The sequence below is a fragment of the Pongo abelii genome, chromosome 10 (genome assembly GCF_028885655.2).
Source record: "Pongo abelii isolate AG06213 chromosome 10, NHGRI_mPonAbe1-v2.0_pri, whole genome shotgun sequence".
NCBI lineage: Eukaryota > Metazoa > Chordata > Mammalia > Primates > Hominidae > Pongo > Pongo abelii.
The window spans coordinates 12,501-35,939 of NC_071995.2; the positions used below are offsets into that span (position 1 = coordinate 12,501).

Genomic DNA, 23,439 nt, shown 5'->3' on the forward strand with positions numbered 1-23,439 from the left:
CAGGCTCCTTCCCGCCATCCCAGGCAGGCTGACAGCGGTCATGTTTGTACCTACTGTGCCTGCCTATCTCTTTTGAATGTCCTTCTCTGACCTAATCTCTACTTATGGTGCCAGGTTTCTCTTAAGAATGTCCCCTTTGTCCTTATCAGCATGTAGCTAGCAATATTCTGACATTTTTATTGCAGAGTGAATGATGATTGGGGCATCTTAAAAGGAGTTCTAGGGTGTTTCTTTCTGCATAGGCACCTCTTCTCACTCGTACCCACAGTTGACAAGTGCCCATCCACTCCAGCACTAGAGATGCTACTAATATGTACATTTTTGGTGTTCCCTCCAGTTGAGCCTTCCCAGACTTTCCCTTTTCCAGGAGATTCCCCTCCTGTTCATGTATAGCTAGTTATCTACTCTAACAGAGCCCACTATCCTGTGTCTTTCCCAAAAATAGTGAGGGAAGGATTAATTGGAAACCATAGGAAATGATATGCATGTAGATGAAAACTTTACAATTTACACAAATAATCACTCAAAATCATCCTTACACTAAAAATGCAAAACTATACCATTTCTAGAAGAATCTATAGAAAAAAAGCTATGTGCCCTTGGGTTTGGTAATGAATTTTAACAAATGACACAAAAGGTTGATATGCACAGAAGAAATGACAATTTGGATTTCTTAATATTTAAAGTTTATACTCTGGAAAAGACCTTGTTAAGAGAACAAAAAGACAAGCCATATATTGAAGAAAATATTTGCAAAATACAGATCTGAGAATTTGTATTCAAAATATATTTAAAAATTCTTAAAACTAAACAATAAGTTAAACAGCCCAATTAAAAAGGCACACAGATCTGAACAGACACCTTACCAAAGAAGACCTACAGATGGCAAGTAAACATACAAAAAGATGCTCAACATACTAGAGAACTGAAAACCACAATGATATAGCACAGCTGGTCTGTATCTCTTACAACTGCTAAACTCTTTTAAAAATTACAAATGGCTGGAGGAAAAACAAGAACTCTTTTCACTGCTGGTGGAACAGTGTATAAGACCAAAATATGCCACCCCAAAATATAATGGTAGGAAACCAGAATATGCCACCCCAAAATATGTCCCTTTTGCTTAAGAATTATTCCAAGCTGATTGTTTTGAAAAAAAAAATGCTAACCAAAGGAAGTTCTGAAAACAGAGTAGAAGTTACCCTTGTGTAAGGAAAATTTACATCTATAAAGGAAATCGCCATTCAAAAGCTACCTCTCTCGACACTGAGAAGACAAGGATAACTAAATCACTAAAGAGTCTTATCAATGGAGAATGCATGGACTTTAGTCTGTATAACAAACCTTACCCTTGTCTATTGTGCTTTTGCTGGTTAACTCCCCACTACTGCACCTCAGATCTTCTTTCTTTAAGTTGAAGATAGTATTTATGCTTGAATTGAAAGCCACCTGTTGGAGATTTACTCATTTTTCCCTGAGTAGCTCCCATGTATCCATAAGGTATACATGTTTTTAAACTTTTCTGTTTTTCTCATTTTAATCTGTCAGTTGTTACAGAGGATCCCATCTCAGATTTCCGAAAACATAGAAAATTATTTTTCCTCCCCTATTACAAGTTGGGCATTTTTTTCCAAAGCTAAACAAGTCTCACCTTACAATCCAAAAATCACATTCCTAAGTATTTTGACAACTACTTTGATGTTATTTCCAAACAAAAGCTACCATGCACTTATTTACAGAAGTGCTATTCATAATGACCAAAGGAAAAAAAGGAATCAGAAAGTCTTACAATAGATGACTGTGTGGGAATCCACTCAGACATCAAAAGTTGTTATAAAGATTATTTAAATGAAAACATTTGAGATACTGAAGATAAAGGAAGAAATCTTACCAGAACTTACTTTATCCAATTAAAGCAGAGCTCCCAGAAAAATACAACTGAAATTAACCCCATCCAAGGAGTTTCTTGCAAATTCAGCTGCCATGGAGACAGCGTACTCTTTCCCATTAGCATTGATAAATGAAAATTAAATCCTAAGCTCCCACCTGACTGAACAGACCCACTCTTGGCTGAGGAGACCCAAGAGTAACTTTCAAAACTGAGTTCTCAGCTTTGCTAGCATTTGAGATTGTGATGGTTGAGCAAACTAATTAAAAGCCCAAAATGAAGGCTTGGGATAAATATCTGAGGGTGTCTAATATCCCAATTTTTCACCCTAGAATGGGCAGAGTCCTTGACCCCATTCTAGGAAGACTTCCAAAAGAAAAAAGACCTGCATTTCTTCAACAACACATATTGAGAGACTTTCCTGCATTTTTGACCTGTGGCTAACACTCCTCACCTTTCATTCTGTCATCAGTGTTTTGGGGAAACACCTTTAACTCTCTATGATTTACAGGTTATTAAGTGGCCCTTACAATTCCCTCCAGAGGTGGAAAAGACTAATGATGATGGTGTCTGAGCTCACAGCAGCAAGCAGGCATGTGTGCTCAGCAGCCATGTGGCTCATCTGGTAAGAGCTTACTAAATACGATGTTCTACAACATTGCTTAACACAAGGGGAGACACTCCTGACTCAGAGTGTTTAATTGCTCACCTACTTCTTTTTCTGCCCTCTTGGGCTCCTAAAATGAAAAAAACCCTGGAGTGATAAAGTGAGTCAAAGGGGTACCAGCTGCATCACAGCAAAATAGATTCCTAAAAAATCCCTGGCCTAAGATGACAACCTTGGCTGGATACGTTTGAATGTGCTGATAGTGGACATGGTAGAGTGAAGGTGGTTGAAATGTTCATGTTAAAGAACTTCCACCCAGATTGCAAGAAAAGAGAGAGGAATGGAGATGGCAGCACGATTCCCTACAATAAAAGCAGATGTTTTGAGATCACTTATCTTTGTTCTGAAAAAAATAAAGACAGAAACCAAAGTTTAGCCTGAGGCTACAATTAATTTGGCAATAAGCGAGAGGGACATATGGCATAGACAGATTTAAACATTTCTCCCTTATATTAATACAAATACTAAAATTACAAATAAATTTATTCCAAATAAAACAAATATTTAAAAAATTTAATGAATGAACACTGGAGTCTATAGTAGTATTTGAAGGAGATCTCACAAACAAGTTTGGTTTTTGAAGGTTAGAACTGATGGTCTAGAGAATTCATTTCATTCCAGAGAAAGAAAGAGAGGAATTTCTTAGGTTCCTTCAGGAGTGCGTCTAGCTTTGCCTCATCTTTGTTTGAACTATGGATACAGCAGAAGAAAACATGAGGATTTCACAGATTTAAGGTGCGAAAAGTCACTGGGTTCTCTAAGAACTCTTGGATTCTTCTGCTGGGAAAATAGGTTTGTTGAGAAAAAAATGAGTTGGAGGAGGCTGTTATTGAAGTGAAGCAGAATTGCTTTTACTAAACTGCTTATTACCCACTCTGTAGTGTGGAAACAAATTATTCATGCTCAAGGTCCTCTTACTGTTCCCGGAATGCAGTGAAAAGGGAACAGATTAGTTTTTCTCCCTCAGAACACAACCACTAGAAACATCCTACCTCAGATGAGATATTGCCTAATTATTTTCAAAAGACAGTGAAAAATGATGGATGTAAATGTTTGCTACAAAATAAATACATGCTAGAAACAGAAGCATCTGGGTCACAGCTATATTAGAGCTACCTGTGTTCCCCTGTCATTGAGATTAAAACAAAAATGTCCAATACAATCATTCATGGCATGGGAGAGGGAAAGTTGAAGGATGGAAAGGCCAGGCATAAAAGGATTTCAGAATTTCAGTCCATAAGGAAGTAGCTTTGTGCATTGTCTGTTGCTGTGTGCAAGATGAAGTCTGGAGAAAGAAAGCCTGCAGTAACAAGGGCTCTTTTGTCCATCTCACCTCTCTAGATACCAAGTTTCAGACATGTTGCATTTTAATTGAAAGGTTGATATAATTTTTTTAAAAAATAACACTTGCGGTGTTTGAAGTGACAAAGGCTGCTGTGACAAAAAAGCAGGGAAAGGGAATTTTTTTAAAAAAAGCAAAAAACAACAACAAAAACCCCACAAAAAAGCAAACAACAAACAAACAAAAAACAGAGGAAGAAGTTGAAACACCCTGGGTTGTGACTACTTCCAGGAAGGGGCTACAAAAGGCAGTTGGAAATTCTATTTGCTTTGCAACTGTGAGTTTTCCAGCCTGCTCCCTTTCTAAAGTATATTACTTTGTTTTTGGTTCATGAAGTTATCCCTTTCTGTTTTCTGGAACAGCTATGTATTTTCTTTATCTATCATCTATCTATCTACCTGCCTATCATCTATCCATCTATTTACTATCTATCTTTTCTACCTTTCACTATCAAGAGCTTGGGTCAAGCAGGATAGAATTCCAGTGTATGTTCACTCTACCGTTTAAGACAAGAGCTCTTGTAGGCATTCTCCATCACATCATAAACCTGAGCTTTCTAAAACAGGGTGTGGCAAACTACCATGCATGGGCCATGTCTGACACAGTCTGCGTTTGTGAGTAAAGTTGTAATGGGACACAGCCACATACATGTGTTTTATAATGTCTCTGGCTACTTTCATGGTATAACGGAAGAGCTGAGTCATTGAGAGAGGGACCACATGGCTTGGAAAACTTAAAATATTTAACATTTAGCCCTTTGCAGAAAATATTTGCTGACTCTTGTTTTAAAAGATCTCCATTTAGAATGCTACCTATTGCCTTCTGGGTAGAATCACAACTCTTTACCACAATCAACACAGCTTCAGCCCTGCTTCTATAACCAGCCTCATCTATTATTTCTGCTTCTCCTCCTTATTTTCCTTCTGGCCATGCTGATGGATTGTCAGCTTCCCAGGTGTGCGAGAATCTCTCCTCCCTTCCCGGCATTCTCATGCTCTCCCTCTGCCTCCCAATAACTTCCTTTCCCATCTCTCATGACAGTTCTCTTCTTCGTTCTTTAAGATGCAGCCCCTTTGCTCCTTCCTTAAAGATGTCTGTCTGGCTTCATTTTGGATGATGTGCTCCTTCTGCATCTCCCAGAGCCAGCCTGTGTGTGTCAGCTACGGCATTTCTTTGCATCTCTGTGTCATATATCACCAAATCTGCCTAAGCTTGCATGAGTCACTGCATGACAACTTCAGACTCCACCAGCATTGTCCCCACTAACCACGAGGCTTAGACATTTGTCCGGTATGCTCGGAGTTGTGGGGTGGTAGCGGTAACCAGCTGATGAGCATCATCTCTTACATCAGAATCAAAGCTGTAGATCTCTGCCATTGATAAGCATTTGGAGTTTAAAATTAGCATAAAGATTTTCCTCAAAATAAGAATAAATGACTTGACTAGGCTTTTGGAACATAGGATATTTCTGCTGGTTCATTTCGGTGTTCAGTATTCCCACCTGAATCTAAACACGGCTCTGCTCTTAGTAGCTGTGTGACCCTGGGAAAGTCACTCAATCTCCCTCAGCTAAATTTCGTTGTGTGAGTAATGAGAAAAGAGTTGTGATTTGTATTTAGTGAGTAATAACAAACAAAAGGCATTTAGCTTTCTGGAACCTGGTATGTAGTAGATCTGTTGATCTAGCTTTGTTGATAAAACTAGACCGAAAGGAGCTTTCAAAGTCAACAACAGTATCATGCAGTGAAGGACGTAGATGAGAAGCTGCTGCTGCAGCTTGCAGCTCCTGGAGGCCCGTTTTGTCCATGATTTAGCAGGAATGCACTACCTTTCCATGAGGAGACACTGCCCACAGAAACCAAGGCCAATCTTTGAAGACGAACATGTTTTAATAGCCTTTACATTATGTAATAGTGTAATATAAATAATAATGTATTAATAATGATGTAAAATTATTTACATTATTATGTTATGACTTTTGTACAGAGCTTTACACCTAGATATTCTGAAGTTGGTGGTCTGTGAGTGGCATCGAGTGATGACTGACACACTCTGACCTGGGGTAGAACAACACGTCTCCCTGCAGTTTGCTGAATTTCAGGGCATCACCACCTTTTTTCAAGAGTGTGTTTTCCTATCCTCCCGAGTTTTGCCCACTTAAGCAATGGCTTTGCTGTAATAAAGAATTACACTATTTATCAAAATATTACTTTGGAGAATACTGGTTCACATAGTTCATTTTCAAGTTTTCTTAAACTATCAGGCCCATAGCTAATGCCAGTGGCTCCAAGGATGAGAAAGCAAAAAGCCTTTTTTTTTTTTTTGGCCAAGACCAAAAAACACCACATTTCAAACTTTACTGTCTCATGCTAGTCCCTGGAAAGTTAGAAGTGAACACACTCCCCTCCCAGCCCAATCACAGCTAATGAATAACCAAGATCTCCTGCAGGTGCCTTTGCCTTGGCTTTGTGAGCCTGGAGTTGCTGGCTGGCACTGGGCAGCAGGCAGCAGAGCTGGTCCCATTTATCCATGCTTTCCCTGCTCTGTGGGGGACACAGGCACATTAAACAACCTGGGTCCTGGCCTGGCGATGGCTAGGAAGCTATTTGATGTCAGGCTCAACGTGGACTTCTGAGTTGAAAGGAGAGTATGGGTCACCCGGCCCCACTTACTCATTTTACAAAGAATGAAAATGGGGATCTATTCCAGACATGAGAGTACACATTGTAAGGCTGTGCAAGCTCGCCGCACTTGTATCCGCTGAGCACACACTTACTGAGTGCCGAGTGTCTCCAGCATGAGAGGGGCTCTAGTTCCCAGGGTCCCACCCTCCACAGAGGACAACAGCACCTCGAGGGACAGAGGTGCAAAGAGCAAGGTGGGGGCCCTTCTGCTGGAGAGGCGGCTCGGGAGGGCCTTAGAGGAAGTGACACCTGAGCTCTTCTCTGAAGGGTGAAGCTGAATTACTTGAAGCTTAGGGCAAAGGGGTGTCTGGGAAGTGGAGCCTGTGAGCCAAAAGCATGACTTGTCCAGAGAAGTGTAACAAGTTCCATATTGTTTCTATGCTGAATCTGCACAGCAGTCACCAAAGGAAAGAGCAGGATCCTGGAGCCAGGGCCTTGGAGTCCACCAGCTGGCAATGGGAATGTTCACTGGGAATTTTGGGGGGCAAAATGTGAAAATGTTTCCTCTTAGCTCCAATTCTCTGTCTCTCTGTCTCTTTCTGTCCCTCTCTCTCTCCCTTATCTTTAATTTTTGTATTATCCTAAGAAAACACAGATGTCTCAGATGTGGGGATTAGCAGCCTGCCTCTTTCTGGATGACTTCAGGGGAGCACTTTGGCCTCTCTGAGCTTATTTACAATAATTCACGAATCTTGCAAAAAAAAAAAAAAGTCATGGTAGCAGAGTTAGAAATTCTCCTAGTATTTCTTCTGATACTTTGAATTTATGATTAATATGTTTAATCTTCATCCCATCTGAAAAAGGAAAAAAACCTCCTGTTAGAATTAAATCCCCTCTGGAGATAATGACTATTTTTTAAATCTTTCATTTTTTTTATACTCACATTTGCTCCCAGTTCCTGCCAGGATCCACTAGAAAGCAGAGACACCCATGTATATTTGTGTAGCACTTGCTAAGTGGTAATAAAAACAGGCACGCTGCCCTCCTGAAGCCAACCTCCAGTGCCGGGGCCAGTGGCAGCAAGTAACAAAACCTTGGTTTCTGTATCTGCATCAGCTACATGGTGCTCACACACAGGAGGCATCAGCCAGTTTTCTCAGTTAAAGAGACAGAAACAAAATGTGTCCTCAATACTTTTTGAATTTAACATGTTACCTAATGTTTTACCTTAATTGCATGAATAAACTCCCTATGCATCTGGACACATGCATGGAAAAATCACAAACATTTCAAACCAAAACAGAGTATTTTGCCAAAAGAAAATTTCTTTGATATGTGAATTTCACTTTTTTCTATCTTAGTGATTTTAATGTAATGAAATTGAGAACTCTGTGCCTCTAAAATACTTTTTAAAGAGCACGGTATTTTTCCATTTTGAAAAAAAATTGGCAAAATATCTTCTACTCTATAGGTAGAAGTTAATTGGCTGAGGGTAATAAACAGAAGATTAAAAAACGACCTTTATCCCCTGATATTCTGTCAAGGGCTACAGTGAATTACACACCCTGGCTTGGGTTTGCACGCCACGTGCCGGAAGCCAGCAGTCATGCGAACCATGCTCTCCCACACTTAGGAAAAAAGCCCATGAGAAAGAGCTCCATCAAGTTCACGCAGAATGACCTCCAGCAAGACATGGAAAATGCTCAGTTCCACAAAATGTCTCTGTCCAAATACTTAGAGCGTGCAGCTCTGGCATCAGGTTCCTGTGAGGACAGACCCTGAGATGGATTTCTGGATGGAGGCTGCTGCCAGAGGAGACAATGTGACTGCAGATGGCTCATGCTGCTCCCATGCTGCAAGGGCCAGTGACTTGGGGCTCCCACCCGCCGTCCTGTTGGAGAACTGCGGAGATTCACCCCAGCTGGGTGGACTCTGCTGTGTCCCCTGTCAAGAAGCTCCTCGGATTCCCTTGGTTTTTCCTTTTTAAAACTCTCTGGTGTTTTCCTCTCCAGTGGGGGCTGCATCTCACCTTAGAAGAAAACGTTTTCCAACTAGGGTCTGTCTTGGTAGCTGGTCCAGAGGAAGGTCTCCTCTCTCTGGAGTGAGGCCCAGCCAAGTAACTCCAGCCAGAACTCTCACTGAGTGGGGCTGGATCTGCCCTTTCTCCTCCCATCCTCATGCTAACTGTGAAAATCCATCCACGCCCTATGCGAAGTCCTGCATCTCAGACTGTAAAATGGCAAAAGCTGAATTTAAAATAGATGATTATATTGACTCTATGAGGAAAAGAAAGTTCTGAGGTAGACAATTGGTAAGCAAGCAATTATGTGTAACTTGTTAGAACACTAGAGTGTAGTTTATTTGTCTCACTGATTATTTTCTGTTTAGCAGGCTGGCTAAGAGCCAGTGGGAGAGAAAGCTGGCTGGGAATTGAGAGGCATGAGGTCACCTCAGTCCCAACATTTCCATGTAAACGATGATGCGAGGTGGGCTGGTGGCAGGAGTCCCTGGAAATTCTCACAGTCTCAGCTTTTAAATTCTGTAAAATGTGTCATTTATGATCTCTTTAATGAATAACTTTTTTCTAATTAAAAAAGTGTATACTCTCTTTGGAGGATCTTTGGTAAATATGAAATGAGTTATAGAAGAAAGAAAATCATTCATAATTTTATCACTCAAATTTTGATAATTATATTCCTACATTTTTAACTAAACATAGATATTTTAGATAATATTGTACATAAAATGTTTTATCTGTTTTTTCATCCAATATTAGATCATAAACGTTTTACATGGCATAAACTATATATGTAACTCAGCTATTTCCACACCTGGATGCTTGATTTAACACTCCTTATACTGTTAACCATTTCAATGATTTCTACTTTAGCCTATGAATAACACTTCAACCAGCTATTATTCTTATATATATAGCTCATTCAATTACTCATAATCTCGTTGAGCATTTATTTATAATTTAATTGCATATTACCTGAGTGGATTGTAGTTATATGTTTATATGCTTATTCCAAATATAGTGCTAAGATTAGCATTAGAGATGGGAAAATATTCACAGGTTTTGAAACTAGAAGGAGCCAAACACAAATCCACAGTCCAGCTCTGCATACTCTCACCCAGACTTCGTTTCCTTACACAGAAAGTAAAGACAATGCTATTTGCCTTGTGGCAGCGCTGTGAAGTTAAAGGAGACACCGATTGTACACTCAGCAGTGCACGGACAGCGGCAGGCTGGGCCCCGACCAGCTCTAAGGACAATCACCATCGGTTGCCCCATGATCCTACTCTCAGGAGGCTCATATGCCATATGCCATGTGAGTGTCACTTACCTGGTGAACACAAATTTGTTGATTATAAATTATTCCCATACTCTGTTCTTTGTTTTACATGTTCACAAATCTGTAAAAAAAAAAAAAAAAGGTACAATTATGAAATTAAAAGTTAATTAAAGGGGGATGTTTTCATTATCTCTGAAATTTAACCTCCCCAAATCCAGATTATAAAGCAAGGAAATGTCTTATGGCCCAACACTTGCCATCGATACTTTTCTGATGTTAGTGGCAGGGGAGGGTAGCGAAAGTGAAGGAATCAGAGCTCTGATGGGTGCACGTTGTCTTCCCTACAAATCCATTTCTTGTCCGGCCTTCCTTCCTCACTGGGGCTGCTCTATCCTTTTCTGCACATTTGAACTGCACCCCTGTGGGCCATTCTCATTTGCTTTACTTCCTAATCTGAATTCCATGGGACCTGCATTTAAGAGGAGAGCGGAACCACTTTGGAACTGGAGGAAGTTCACCTTATGCCATATGCCTGCCTTCTTCCTCTACAGTGAACGGTCTCTGGTGTCCCTGGGTGTTCAGTTTCTTTCCACTCATGTGTTACTGACTGTTCAGGTGGCAAATGGCCCATGACCCTTATGGTATTTAAGGGAAAAAAATTAAAAGCTGTGTTTCTTTTTTATTTAACTTTTAGGTTTGGGGGTACATGGGCGGGTTTGTTATAGGGGTAAACATGTGTCACAGGGGTTTGTTGTACATGTTATTTCATCATCCAGGTATTAAGCCCAGTATCCAATAGTTATCTTTTCTGCTCCTCACCCTCCTCACACCCTCCCCCCTCAAGTAGACCCCAATGTCTGCTGTTTCTTTCTCTGTGTTCACAATTCTTATCATTCAGCTCCCACTTATAAGTGAGAACATGCGGTATTTGGTTTTATGTTCCTGCGTTAGTTTGCTAAGGATAATACCCTTCAGCTTCATCCATACTAATGCAAAAGATATAATCTTGTTATTTTTTATGGCTGCATAGCATTCCATGGTGTATATGTAGCACATTTTCTTTATCCAATCTATGATTGATGGGCATTTGTAAATGAAGATGTGAAAAGCCTAGGTTCTGTGCAGCTTATCAACAACCGCTGCATGGAGATGCAGAGAAGCAGGCATGGTAGCCACCAGGACCAGGGCGTAGCTGCAGGCGGTCTGGGAAGAGTGGGGCAGGGGTAGCAGTGACTGAGGACATGTGGCAGGGTTGGGCAAAGGACACGGGAAATCAAGACCATTAAGTGTCTTTTATAGAAAGAATGGCAGAAGACTCCGATTACTTCCTAAGGCCCCTCTCCTTGGGAGGTGTTCCTGCTTTCTGGTTCAGTGTCTAGTCCCAATCCCTGGCTTGGAGATGAGTTGATAGGCTCTTTCTGGAGGACAAAAGTAAAACACCAGAGTGTTCGAAGGAGACCATAGTAGGCAGTACTTGGGAAGGTCTTATAGACCCCACCCCATGGAAGTGGGTCTCAACATTACAGAATTATAGAACCCTCTCTCGGGCCTGTGAACAGTTGCTGTTGTCTCTCTTTTCTCTCCTTGTGCCTGTGCCACCCTCAGAGAAGAATGGACCTGAGGAGGAGAATCCAAAGAGAAGGAGGCAGGAGAAGCAGGTGGCCTGCCCCTTCCACAACCATGACCAGATGGGCCTCCTCTAGGACGAGGCCACGGCAGAGGTGAAGAACATTGAGCAGCTACTGTCCCTTGGGAAGGGGATCTGGGCCTGTCCCCATTACCAGAGCTGCTCGCCATCCCTGCAGCTCAGATGAGGGCCCCGAATGGCTGAAAAGCCACACTTGGCTCTCACTGTGGTCAGACTAATGGCCACACTGCATGCTCATGGCACCTAGCCCATTCTCTCCTGGTGCATGGGTTGGAGAAGGCACATGACTTCCTGGGGGCTCCAGGCTACAGGGCCAATTGGCATTACCGAGGACAGGGTTTAGGAGCTGGGAAACCATTCCTAGTGCATTCCTAGTGAAACCACAGGAAGAGGATGCCGGGAGCTGAGAAGACTGTGGTGCATAAATCCATTTCCAAGTGGCTTTTTCCAAGGGGTGGTCCCAACTTCCATGCCTACCTGCAGCACTTGAGAGTACTGTCTTCTCTGATTTGCTGTACCTTTAAACAGAAGGAAAAACTGCTAAGGTGGCAGGTTTAATAAATGGTATCTCACTGTTATTTGGTGGGTATGATTTCACTGCTTTCTGGCTATTTCCTTAATTTGAGTACTTTGGAAACTATCACTTGTGGAAAATTCAGTATAATCCAGAAAAGATTTAAGCACATTTTAAAAGATGCAGGGAACTATGTTAGTAACCATTTTACACAGCAGCTGAATCCTCACCAGCACACCAGCTGAGCTGTGTGGACGCCAGCAGAGAGACGGAGGAAAGCTGCCAGCCCCATGATGTCCCAGGTCTTTCCTCTGCTGTCTGCCTCAGAGCAAGATGGACTAGTGCTGCAGTCATTTACTCACAAACATAAGATGGCCTAAAATTGTTATGATTTTGAATTTTTAAAGCACTTTTGACCTCCTTTTGCCCTCACAGTATTCCAGTGAAATAGCTAATTCTACATGTGGTGACACTGGGGCCCAGAAAGGTTAAGTGTTTTCTCATCAGGAGTGAGTGATGCATGTAGGAGAATGAAACTGGATCATCATCTCTCACCTTATACAAAAATCAACTCAAGATGGATTAAGGACTAAACCTAAGACCTGAAACTATAAAAATTCTAGAAGGTAACATTGGAAACACCCTTCTAGACATTGGCTTAGGCAAAGATTTCATGACCAAAAACCCAAAAGCAATTGCAATAAAAAGAAAGATAAATAGCTGGGGCCTAATTAAACTAAAGAGCTTTCGCACAGCAAAAGGAACAGCTAGCAGAGTAAACAGACAACCCACAGAGTAGGAGAAAATCTTCACAATCTATACATCTGACAAAGGACTAATATCCAGAATCTACAATGAACTCAAACAAATCAGTAAGAAAAAAACAAACAATCCCATCAAAAAGTGAGCTAGGGACATGAATAGACAATTCTTAAAAGAAGATATACAAACATCCAACAAACATAAGAAAAAATGCTGAACATCACTAATGATCAGGGAAATGCAAATTAAAACCACAATGCTATACCACCTTACTCCTGCAGGAATGGCCGTAATCGAAGAATCAAACAACAGTAGATGTTGGCGTGGATGTAAAAATCAGGGAACACTTCTACACTGCTGGTGGGAATGTAAACTAGTACAGCCACTATGGAAAACAGTGGGGAGATTCCTTAAAGAACTAAAAGTAGAGCTACCATTTGATCCAGCAGTCCCTACTGGGTATCTACCCAAGGAAAAGAAGTCATTATTTGAAAAAGACACTTGCACACGCATGTTCATAGCAGCACAATTCACAATTGCTAAATCGTGGAACCAACCCAAATGCCTGTCCATCAATGAGTGGATAAAGAAACTCTGATATATATATATATATATTATATATATATATATATTATATATATGTATATATATATGTATATATATTATATATACACATATATATATATTATATATACACACATACATATATATATATTATATATACACACACACACACATATATATGATGGAATACTACTCAGACATAAAAAGGAATGAATTTGCAATGATCTGGATAAGATTAGAGACTATTAATCTAAGTGAAGTAACTCAGGAATGGGAAACCAAACATTGTATTTTCTCACTGACATGTGGGAGCTAAGCTATGAGGACACAAAGGCATAAGAATGGTACGATGGACTTTGGGGACTTGGGGGTAAGAGTGGGAGGGGGGTGAGGGATAAAAGACAACAAATATGGTGCAGTGTATACTGCTTGGGTGATAGGTGCACCAGGTCTTCACAAATCTCCACTAAACAACTTACTCATGTAACCAAATATTGCCTGCACCCCAATAACTTATGGAAAAATAAAATTTTTAAAAAAGAGTGAATGATGGAGCCATTCAGTTTTCCAGTTTTTCATTTTTTAAATGAGTATTCTTTTTAGCTGGAAACTTTCCATGAAGAATGGCTTTTATTTGTGTTACCCCCATCTCCACTCCTTAACCCTCGCTTGAGATAGGATCCGTCAAGCTCATTTTGCAGATGAGGAATCCAAGGGTCAGAGAGGTTAGACAACTCTTCCAGAGTCACACAGCTGGGAAGAAGCGGCTCCAGGAGCAGAAGCCAGGCTGCTTCCTGGTTCACCAGTGGTTTTCAGTGTGTTTTGCAGAAACCTGGGGGCCTCCAGGGCTACTTGGGAGTGAGAACAAGGCGAAGCAGGGGCTCCCCTCTTGCCCAGCCCTGCCCTTGGTTTTCTCAGGAGTCACACCAGCCCTGGTTTCCTGTATTTGACTTTCCATGTAAAACTCTTGAGGAAAGCATCCTACAGGCTATCTCTGGAATATCCCTACACACAGTCCAGGCAGGAAACAGAGGCACTCACATCAGAAGCTGAGTGTTGGGTAGGTGAGGCTGCTACAGAGGAGACCTACCCTGCTCAGATACCCCCATCTCCCCTCCCAGCTGGCGATGCTGCCGTATCAGATGTGGGCAACCAGCTGCAGGGCCAGGTGGTGATCACTGATGAGACGCACACCCTCATCAACACCATCACAGGCATGCAGAGTGTAGAGGTCAGCGGCTCCCAGGTGTATGGGCCTCCCCTCACCAGCCAGGGCCTGCCATGGGGCAAAGGGACATGGATGGTTCCTCCAGACACCTGGAACAGGAATTCCTCTGGAGGTGGGGCTTGCTAGAGGGCGTACTGAGTCAAGGCAGTGACCTCATCGGAGGCTGACCATGGCTTTCCTGTGCATCCCAGAACTCTGGGGACCCCGCTCCAGTAGAGTGGCTCATTTCCCTGCACCTCACCTGCCCCCATGCTCCTGAGTCCCTCCAGCCCTGGATGCCAGCAGCCAGTTCTGTAAGCCAGGGAGATGGCATGAGTGAGGCAGGAGTCCTCTCAGGGTTGAATCTCGTCATTACTGAAGTTGCCTGGAAAGGATTGAACTGAGGGATGCTCAAGATCAGTGCAGGCTCCTCCTGCTGACCTATCATACACCGTGCATGGCACCAGGTATCTCTGGTCTTCACACTGACTCTGCCGTAAGGGTGGTGTTCCTGTTTTACATTGAGAATTTGGAGGTTTGGAGATGGTTAAGCCATGTCCTAAGGTCATGCAGCTCGTGAGTGTGGAGCTGGGGTGTGCCCAGTGGTTTCTGACCATGAGACCCCCACAGCATCCCACCAGTTCTACTGACCTGTGCCTGGGTTGAACTGAGGCCAGGATGTGATGGTGACCTTGAACCATCACTCGTTGTTGACTCCAGGTATTTTCCCAACCCAGTGGAAACTAGCGGGGAGATTCAGGACTTGAGGGATTCAGCCTCTTGCTTTTCTCTGACCCACAGCGGACACTGGAGCAGAACTTCCCTTCCCTTCCCTCTCTCTCAGCTCCCACCAGCCTACAAGCCATGGAAACCCATACCTTTTGTCTGCACCCAGCCCCCTTTCCTCCCATTGCTGGCTTCCTGTGTGCCTGGGGTCAGCATCTTCTAGGCGTATCTAAGATGTCGGCAGCACAGCCCTCGGCTGCTTACCCAGAGCCTGGTTTGTGTTCTCTCCCCAGCTCTGCCAGGCCATTCCCAGCTGCTGCAGTACATGGAGTGATACAAGTGAGACACGACTCTCTGAGGTAGATGAACAGTCCCTCAGCCTCAGTGGCCCCATGTCGGCCTCTGAGAGGCAGCACTTGGGTTCCCACCTCTGGCTCGGGCTGCCGTGAGGTGGAGCCACGTGCCGTTGGTGTCCTGGGCACATCATGGTATGTGCTGTCCATAGACCTGGGAAGCTTGGGACTGATTGCCGGCTCTGAGGCCTGGGGCTGTGGCCAGCCTGCTTTCTGGGAAAGGATTTGTAGCTTGTGACCCAGTTTGAGAGGCACCAGGCAGCAAGACCTCCGCCGGGGCGGGCGAGGTGAGTCGCTGTCAGGGCACCACCACTTAATGTCCATCGGCTTCTCCTCAGGAGGCATTTGAGGTACCTGAAGCAGATCCTGTATTTGCTGGAGAAGTTCATGGCCATGCTGGAGGGTGAGAGTTCCCTTCTCTTCCCCTGCTGACCTGCCGGGCTGCTTTTTCCTTGGATGCCCACCAGGACATCTCAATTCTCTGCGGTTTTGTTTGTTTGTTTGTTTGTTTGTTTTTGAGACAGGGTCTTGCTCTGTTGCCCAGACTGCAATGTAGTGGCACAATCTCAGCTCACTGTAACCTCTGCAATTCTCCTCCTTCAGCCTCCCAAGTAGCTGGGACTACAGGCACGGGCCACCATGCCCAGCTAATTTTTGGTGTTTTTAGTAGAGATGGTGTTTCGCTATGTTGGCCAGGCTGGTCTGAAACTCCTGACCTCAAGTGATCCACCCGCCTCGGCCTCACAAAGTGCTGGGATTACAGGCATGAACCACCATGCCCAGCCAATTGTCTGTGTTTTCAGTCTTGGTCATTGATTTAACAAATTCTCATACTTTATAGCTTAGTTGAGTTGTCTGACTTAAGCTTTTTTAGACCCATCGGTTCTTTGCCCGTGTTCTAGGATCTTTTCATTTTGCCAGGCCCCGCTCTGTGGGGATAGTAAGGATACAGCATCACAAGAGCACACAGCATTTCCCTGATAGCCGTAGTGCTGTGGGGTGTTCAGAGCACTTGCATGTGCAATTCTGTGTGCCCTGTGAGAAAGCAGGGCTGGCATTTGAACCCTCACTGATAGACGTGTAAACTAGAGCTCAGAGCAAGGGCCGCTTACGGTTCACAAGCCCTGCATGGGATCCTGGGACCTTCCGGCTCCAGCTCCCCTGCGGCCATGCATGACTCCGCTGCCTCCCTTCCTTTATGATGGGGCAGCCCCTTGGAAGGCGTCTGCGGAAGCAGAAGCTGCAGAAAGCCTGTGGGAGCTTCTCCTGGCGGGAGCTGGTCTCCTGTTGCTGCTCTGAGCCTCCAGCCTTGCTTTGCCTCGGGCTCACCACGTGGTCTGGGCAGCTCCTGTGTGCTCCCATGCCCTGTCAGTCTGGCTGCTGTGTCCTGGCCTCCTGGAGGAAAGGTGAAAAGCATGAATTTACAGGGCTTTGGGTTCCAAGTGCAGGTGATACAGACAGCAGACAGGGAAATACTGGATAGGAAAGGGCGGTTCCCTGGCAAAGGCCCCACCCTCAACCCTGAAGACCCATGGCCCTAAATAAGGACAGGCATGTCTGTTTTTGTCCCCAAAAAGTTGCCTTTTGGCCCACCATTCCCTGCATCCTGCCCCCATATAAACCCAACACTTTAGTGGGCACACACACAAGCAGCTGAATGTCAAGACCAGCAGACCAGCAATGACAGAAAAATGCAGCAGAAAAAGAGAGAAGAGGAGGGACGTCTGGACACTAAGGGGAGTTTGGCCAGAGGTGGAAGGAGAAGAGTCCTGCCACCGAGAGCAGTCCAACTCCAGGGGCAGACCACCTTCCCACTCCAACCCCTCTTCCGACTCCCCATCCATCTCACCGAGAGCCACCTCCACCACTCAACAAATCTTGCACTCATCCTTTGAGCCTGCGTGTGATCCAATTCTTTCAGGACACTGGGCAAGACTGTGGGATACAGAAGGCTGTCACACTGGCCATCTGCCCTTGGAATAAGGCAGAGGGTCCATTGAGCTGATTAACACACAAGCAGCCTGCAGATGGCAAATTTGTAAGAGCTTTGTAACACACGCCCACTTGGGCTTCGGGACACCCACCCCTAGACCCTGCACGGGCCAAAGCCCAAAAGCACTCACCCCAGGCTCTGCACCTGCCCATCTGCTGCTCCCCCCGGGGGGTTGAGCTGTACAGCCACCGAACAGGTGAACCACATCCCTGTCACACATCCTGCGAGGGGAGTCAGGGAACTATCCCATTTCAGAGGTATGTGAGTCAGGTGTAGGAGGCTTCTGGACCTGCCTGCCCTCTCAGTGGGTCCTTTGTATGCTCTAAACAGCAAAACAAAACCGTTCAAATACGGATGGTCTTCTTACTTGATGTGCACAGTGTGGAGGGAGAGAGAATAAGGAAGAGGGGGCCAGAGGACCACCATCCTGACCTGTTTGGATTCGCTTTTTTAGGGAACACTAAGCAAAATCTCAATACACACAGCCTCTTGCAGACAGGTAAAAAAGTTGCTCTCAGAGGGCCCAGAGCTAATCTGAGCCACTTCTGAGCTTCACCTTGGGACTGAAAGCTGAGGGCTCAAAACAAAACTCCCAAGGCCCTTCATGTGTTTGCTCTTAGGGATGGAGCTGAAGACTATCAACAACTTTCTCTTCCAGAGCCAGATCAACAACATCAACCTGTTCACCTTTCCACATTCCACATCTGATTTTCTTGTTATCACCACCTGTGGACAGAGTACTATGTTAAGAAAATGGACAGAAGAAAAAGCAAATTCCTTCTGTCCTCAAGCTGTCTGAGGATCCAAAACAGATACATAGTTACTTAACCCTTAATACAGCCTGCCTGTGAGACAAAAGTCATCTTCCTCTAAGGTGAAGGCCACAGGGACAGGTGAGAAAGGCACTTTTCTTGTTGCCCCATAGCACAGATGGGGACTCGCTGCCTCACTCCATCTTCTGGCACAGTCTCCCTAGGGCTTTTGGACAGAAGCAAGACATTGATTTGTTCTGTGTGACCCCTCTCTCATATCCCCACTTGGGCCTTGGGTCTGGTTGCAGCCTCAGACTTTTGTTCACTCTAGTCCTGCGCACCTGGCACTCCCCCAGGTGGAGCCTGGCCACTGCCGCCTGAACCCCAACCTCGTGACTCAGGTCAGCAACAGTGGCAGCCCCCGGGGATGGGGTACTGCCTGCATTCTAGATGGTATGCCAGGTGCAGTGGCTCTGAGCTAGGATATCCTATGGCCCCTGGCAAGGAGAGGAAACCGAGGCCCAGGGAGGTGACTTGGGGAGGATGGTGTGCACAGGCTTCCCACGAGTGAGCCAAGAGCGAATGGTGGAACCAGCCTCCACACCTGGCTGTGCTGATTTGAGGCCTTGCGTTCCTCCCATCCCGCCTGCCTTTTTTCTTGAAACCAGCTTTCCTCCTGAATTACCCATGGTGGTCATTGTCACTGCCATCATCCCTCTCAGACAGGCTGGGATCCAGGTCATCTTCGATGCCTTTCTCCCCTCGTGTCCCACACACCTGTGACAGCTGCCGGGCCTGAGAGCCTCAGACAGTCCTTCGTTCCAACGCTTCTCCCACAGCTGGGACGTGGACACAGGTGCTCCTTCCCTCGCCTTCCCTCTGCCCCACTTGCTTCCCTTCTCCCCGCTTCTTCCCGTTGGCCTCATCACCCACCATTGAGAGAATCTTCATCAAAGGCTGTCACTAGTTTTAGAAACCTATAAAGGCTTCAAACTTCTCATGTCTGCATCCCAAGCTAAGAGATGTCACCAAACCACGTGCACTGGTCTCATTGACTGAACGGCACTGCCCCTGCCCCTGCCCCTGCCCCTGCCCCTGCCCCTGAGCAGGCCGCAGGCTTCACCTCCTCTGTGCTTTGGCTCACAGGAGTTTCTTTCTTAAACTCTTAATTTTTAAGGCCCAGCTTAGATGCTGTCTCCTGGAAGGAAAGCCAAGGGGGCATACATTTCACTGAACAACCTTAGAGAGACGAAATCCACACAGACATGTTTGAGAAGAGGGTCTCCCCGACTCAGGAGGGCACTGTGTTGTGGGCAGGGGCAGTAGAGGAGGAGTGGCCTTGGAGAGGAGATGACAGGTTGGCGGCAAGGAGGCTCAGGGTGCCTTGGCAGGTGGCAGTGCATGGTGCTTCCTGGGTGGTGGAGGTGGAAGTCTTTTTTTTTTTTTTTTTTTTTTTTTTTGAGGCAGTTTCACTCTTGTTGCCCAGGCTGGAGTGCAATGGTGCAATCTCAGCTCACCACAACCTTCACCTCCCGGGTTCAAGTGGTTCTCCTGCCTCAGCCTCCCGAGTAGCTGGGATTGATTACAGGCATGCGCCACCACGCCCGGCTAATTTTGTATTTTTAGTAGAGACAGGGTTTCTCCATGTTGGTCAGGTTGGTCTCAAACTCCCAACCTCAGATGATCCGCCCGCCTCGGCCTCCCAAAGTGCTGGGATTACAGGCATGAGGCACCACGCCCGGCCCCATGGAAGTCTTTTTAAAAATTTAGATGACAGCTCACTCCGTTTGCACCCGTCCCTACAGCTGGGCTTGATTTTGCAGGTGCAGCGGCACTGTGAGAGGAGCACAGTCAGCAGAGAGATACCTGCTCCACTGTCTTGTGGGCCTGAGCAGGACCCAGCTGCACCCCTACTCCCCTGCCTTCACCATGCATTCCCCCTCTGCCCTCAGGGAACTCCAGAGTCCCCTTCATCCCCACCCTCCTAGGTGCAGTGGGCCTTGCTGGGGTGGTGGGATGTTGGCTGCAGGCGTCTTGGGCCGGGCAGAGCCTCCGATCCGCTCGGCCTCCCTCTCGCGGCTGCTCCTCATTCCTCTCCACTGCTCTCTCTCATCCCACCCAGCTCTTTGGCTTCACAGAACAATACGGAGCAGTGCTCTCATCCAGGGAGCTCAGCATGGAAGGGTTCTTTCCTTCTACCCTGGCACCTTCCTGGCTTAGGAGGAAGCAGTGCAGTGGGCACTGGCCTGCTGTGACTTGGGCAAGCAGGGGAGGTGGATGGGAGGGGATGGAGGGGCTGGAATGGGGGGGTCCCCTCGGGCAAGGGTCCCAGAGGAGCTTGTGTTATGGGGCAGGTGGGCTTTGGTTTGGGTCATGGTTTCATCATCTACGAGCTATGTGACTTGGACCAGTTTCTTTCTCTCTCAACCTCAGTTTCCCCATGTGAAAAGGGAGCAGACAGTACAGCCCACTTCGGCGGGATGGTTGTCCTGGAGATTAAATGGGGTTTAATTTAAAGAGAAAGTGCTAGTGCTTCTGCCTCAGACATGGACCCACCTAAGGACTCCCTTTCCTATGACAATAGAAGTGTCTGTTGGATCTGCAATCACCTTCTCCCCATAGATCTCTTTTTCCAGGCAGCCTCAGTCAGAGCAGCTTCAAGTTCTTGCTCCTGAATCCAGCCATGTACTTTACCCAGGTGGTGAAGGAAGGCCCGGTGGGGGCACTACCTGGGAGGCACCATGAAGCTGGTAAGGACACCTGCCACAGCCCCTTGTGCCCCAGGTGTTGGGATGAGACAGGACCTGGGGAGAGACGCACCGTCAGTGCTGTTCTCTCCTGGAGCCCCAAGCCAGAAAGGGTCAGCTCAAGTGGGCCCACTGGTGTCCACTAGGTGGTACTGCTCTCCTGTCTCACTGCTGTGCCTTTTGGGCATGGGATCGCACTTCTCCCAGAGAAAGCTGTTCTGTGGTATCAGCCTCTCAATGCGGTGCCTCAGTGCCACTCTCTTCCTGCACGCATCATAGAACTAGCAACCTTGTCTCTCCTATGCATTTAACTTTTAATATTTGTTTTTATAAAACTATTCTCTTTTCATTGCAGAAAGCACAGATAAGCAAAAACAGGGAAAAAATCATAATTCCACTTCAAAATGGTTCATTTTGGTGTACATCATAACGGTCTTTCTATGCATAGTTTTTATATATGTGGATACACATTTTTAAGACAAAACAAATGGTGTTGCCTCCACGTGCTGTTGTTATAACTTGCTTTTTTCACTCAGCAGCGAAGTGTCATAAAACAGGCTTCATTGTCAGCAAGCATTGCGTTTATTCTGCTGCAGTCCAGCTGCACTGTGTTCCAATTATATGGCTGTATTGTGTTTTACACAGCCATCGCTCTTTTGTTAGATATTCAGGCTATTTCCAGTTTTTCTCTGTTTTAAACAATATTGTGATAAATATAACCATGTCTCAGTGTAGTGGTGATTCCATCTATTGCACTAGACCATCCTCACATTGCTATAAAGAAATATCTGAGACTGGGTAATTTATTAAAAAAAAAAAAGAGGTTTAATTGGCTCACGGTTCTGCAGGCTGTAAAGGAAGCACGGCAGCATCTGCTTGGCCTCTGAGGAAGCCTCGGGAAACTTACAACCATGGTGGGAGGTGGACGGGGAGTAGGCACATCACCCGGCCACTGTGGTGCAGGAGGGCAGGGTGGGGCCGGTGCCTCGCACTTTTAAACACCAGATCTCACAAGAACTCACTATCGTGAGGACAGTACCGAGAGGATGGTGCTAAGCCATTCATGAGAAGCTCCTCCCATGTTCCAGTCACCTCCCACCAGGCTTCACCTCCAACACTGGGGATCACAATTCAACATGAGATTTGATGGGGACACAGATCCAAACCACATCACCATCCTAGCAAACGGCCTACCGGACGAAAGGCTGCTAGAAGTCCTGGATCAGCGCTTCCCAGCCTCAGCTGCCTGAGCTTCTGATTTTCATAGTTTTGTGTATATAGATTCATAGTTTTATTCATTCAGCATATTCACATTGTTTATAGTCACTGTTGTTCCTGATATTCAGGTTGTCTTGAAACTGGTATGAGGGCCCCTTCATGCTAGCTCAGGTCCTCACTGTGGCCTGGTCAGTCTCGCCTCCAGCATAGCAGAATGTCCTGGGCTCACCATGGGCGTCCTTGCCCCCACACTGGACTCATTTCTCCAAGCTGCCTTGGTTTCTTTTTTATGGGGAATGATATTTAGAAATCAAGCTGTGGGTGCTAGGATGTTTGCAGTGCTCCTGGGGCATCTCAGTAGACAGATCTAAGAAACGTATTTTCAGAATGAGTCCATATTGGTATTTCTAAATAAAAAGCAAAGGATTCATTTATTTGACCTTATATTGTATCTCTTTTTCTCTTAAGCTGAACATTTGGGGTTTTTTTATGTTAACATAGTTACTTATCTGCTCTATTCCACAATATACTTAAAAGTTTTGAAATCATAATACCAATATTACTTCTAACAATACATCTGATTGAAGCTGCATTTATTTTTTGCTCTTAGAGTATAACCCACTAAGGATGTATGGTCACTAGGCTATAAAGTCACCTGAAACCCGGCTTTTCTTGGTGTGCTTGTGTTGTCAGTTTGGTAGACGGCTAGGCTGTTCTTGTTTCATTTTGTTTTCAGTTTTGGAATTTGCTTTTCTTCTTTTTTTGATTTAATTATAGTTTTAAAATATGCAAGTATTTGTGTGGTTCAAAAGTCAAACCTATATAAAAAAATCTATTCAGGAAAGTCTCACTCTGACCCCATCTTCAACCTGTTCCCCATCTCCATAGAGAGTCAGTTTTACCAGCTACTGGCCTATCCTTCCAGTATTTCTCTTTTTTTCCCCAAAGAAAGCACATCTATGTCTTCATTTTTTCCTTTCCTGTTTTATTCATGTCAGGGACGTCCAATATTTTTGGCTTTCCTGGGCCACATTGGAAGAAGAATTGTTTGGGGCCACACATAAAATACACTGACATTAATGACAGCTGATGAGATTTTTAAAATGCACAAAATTTCATAATGTTTTAAGAAAGTTTA

General features: G+C 45.1%; 1 pseudogene; it reads left to right on the plus strand.

Annotated features, from left to right (window-relative positions):
* LOC129049291 (ATP-dependent DNA helicase DDX11-like) overlaps window positions 1–23,439 on the plus strand; it is a 29,699-nt pseudogene that overhangs the window by 2,637 nt on the left and 3,623 nt on the right.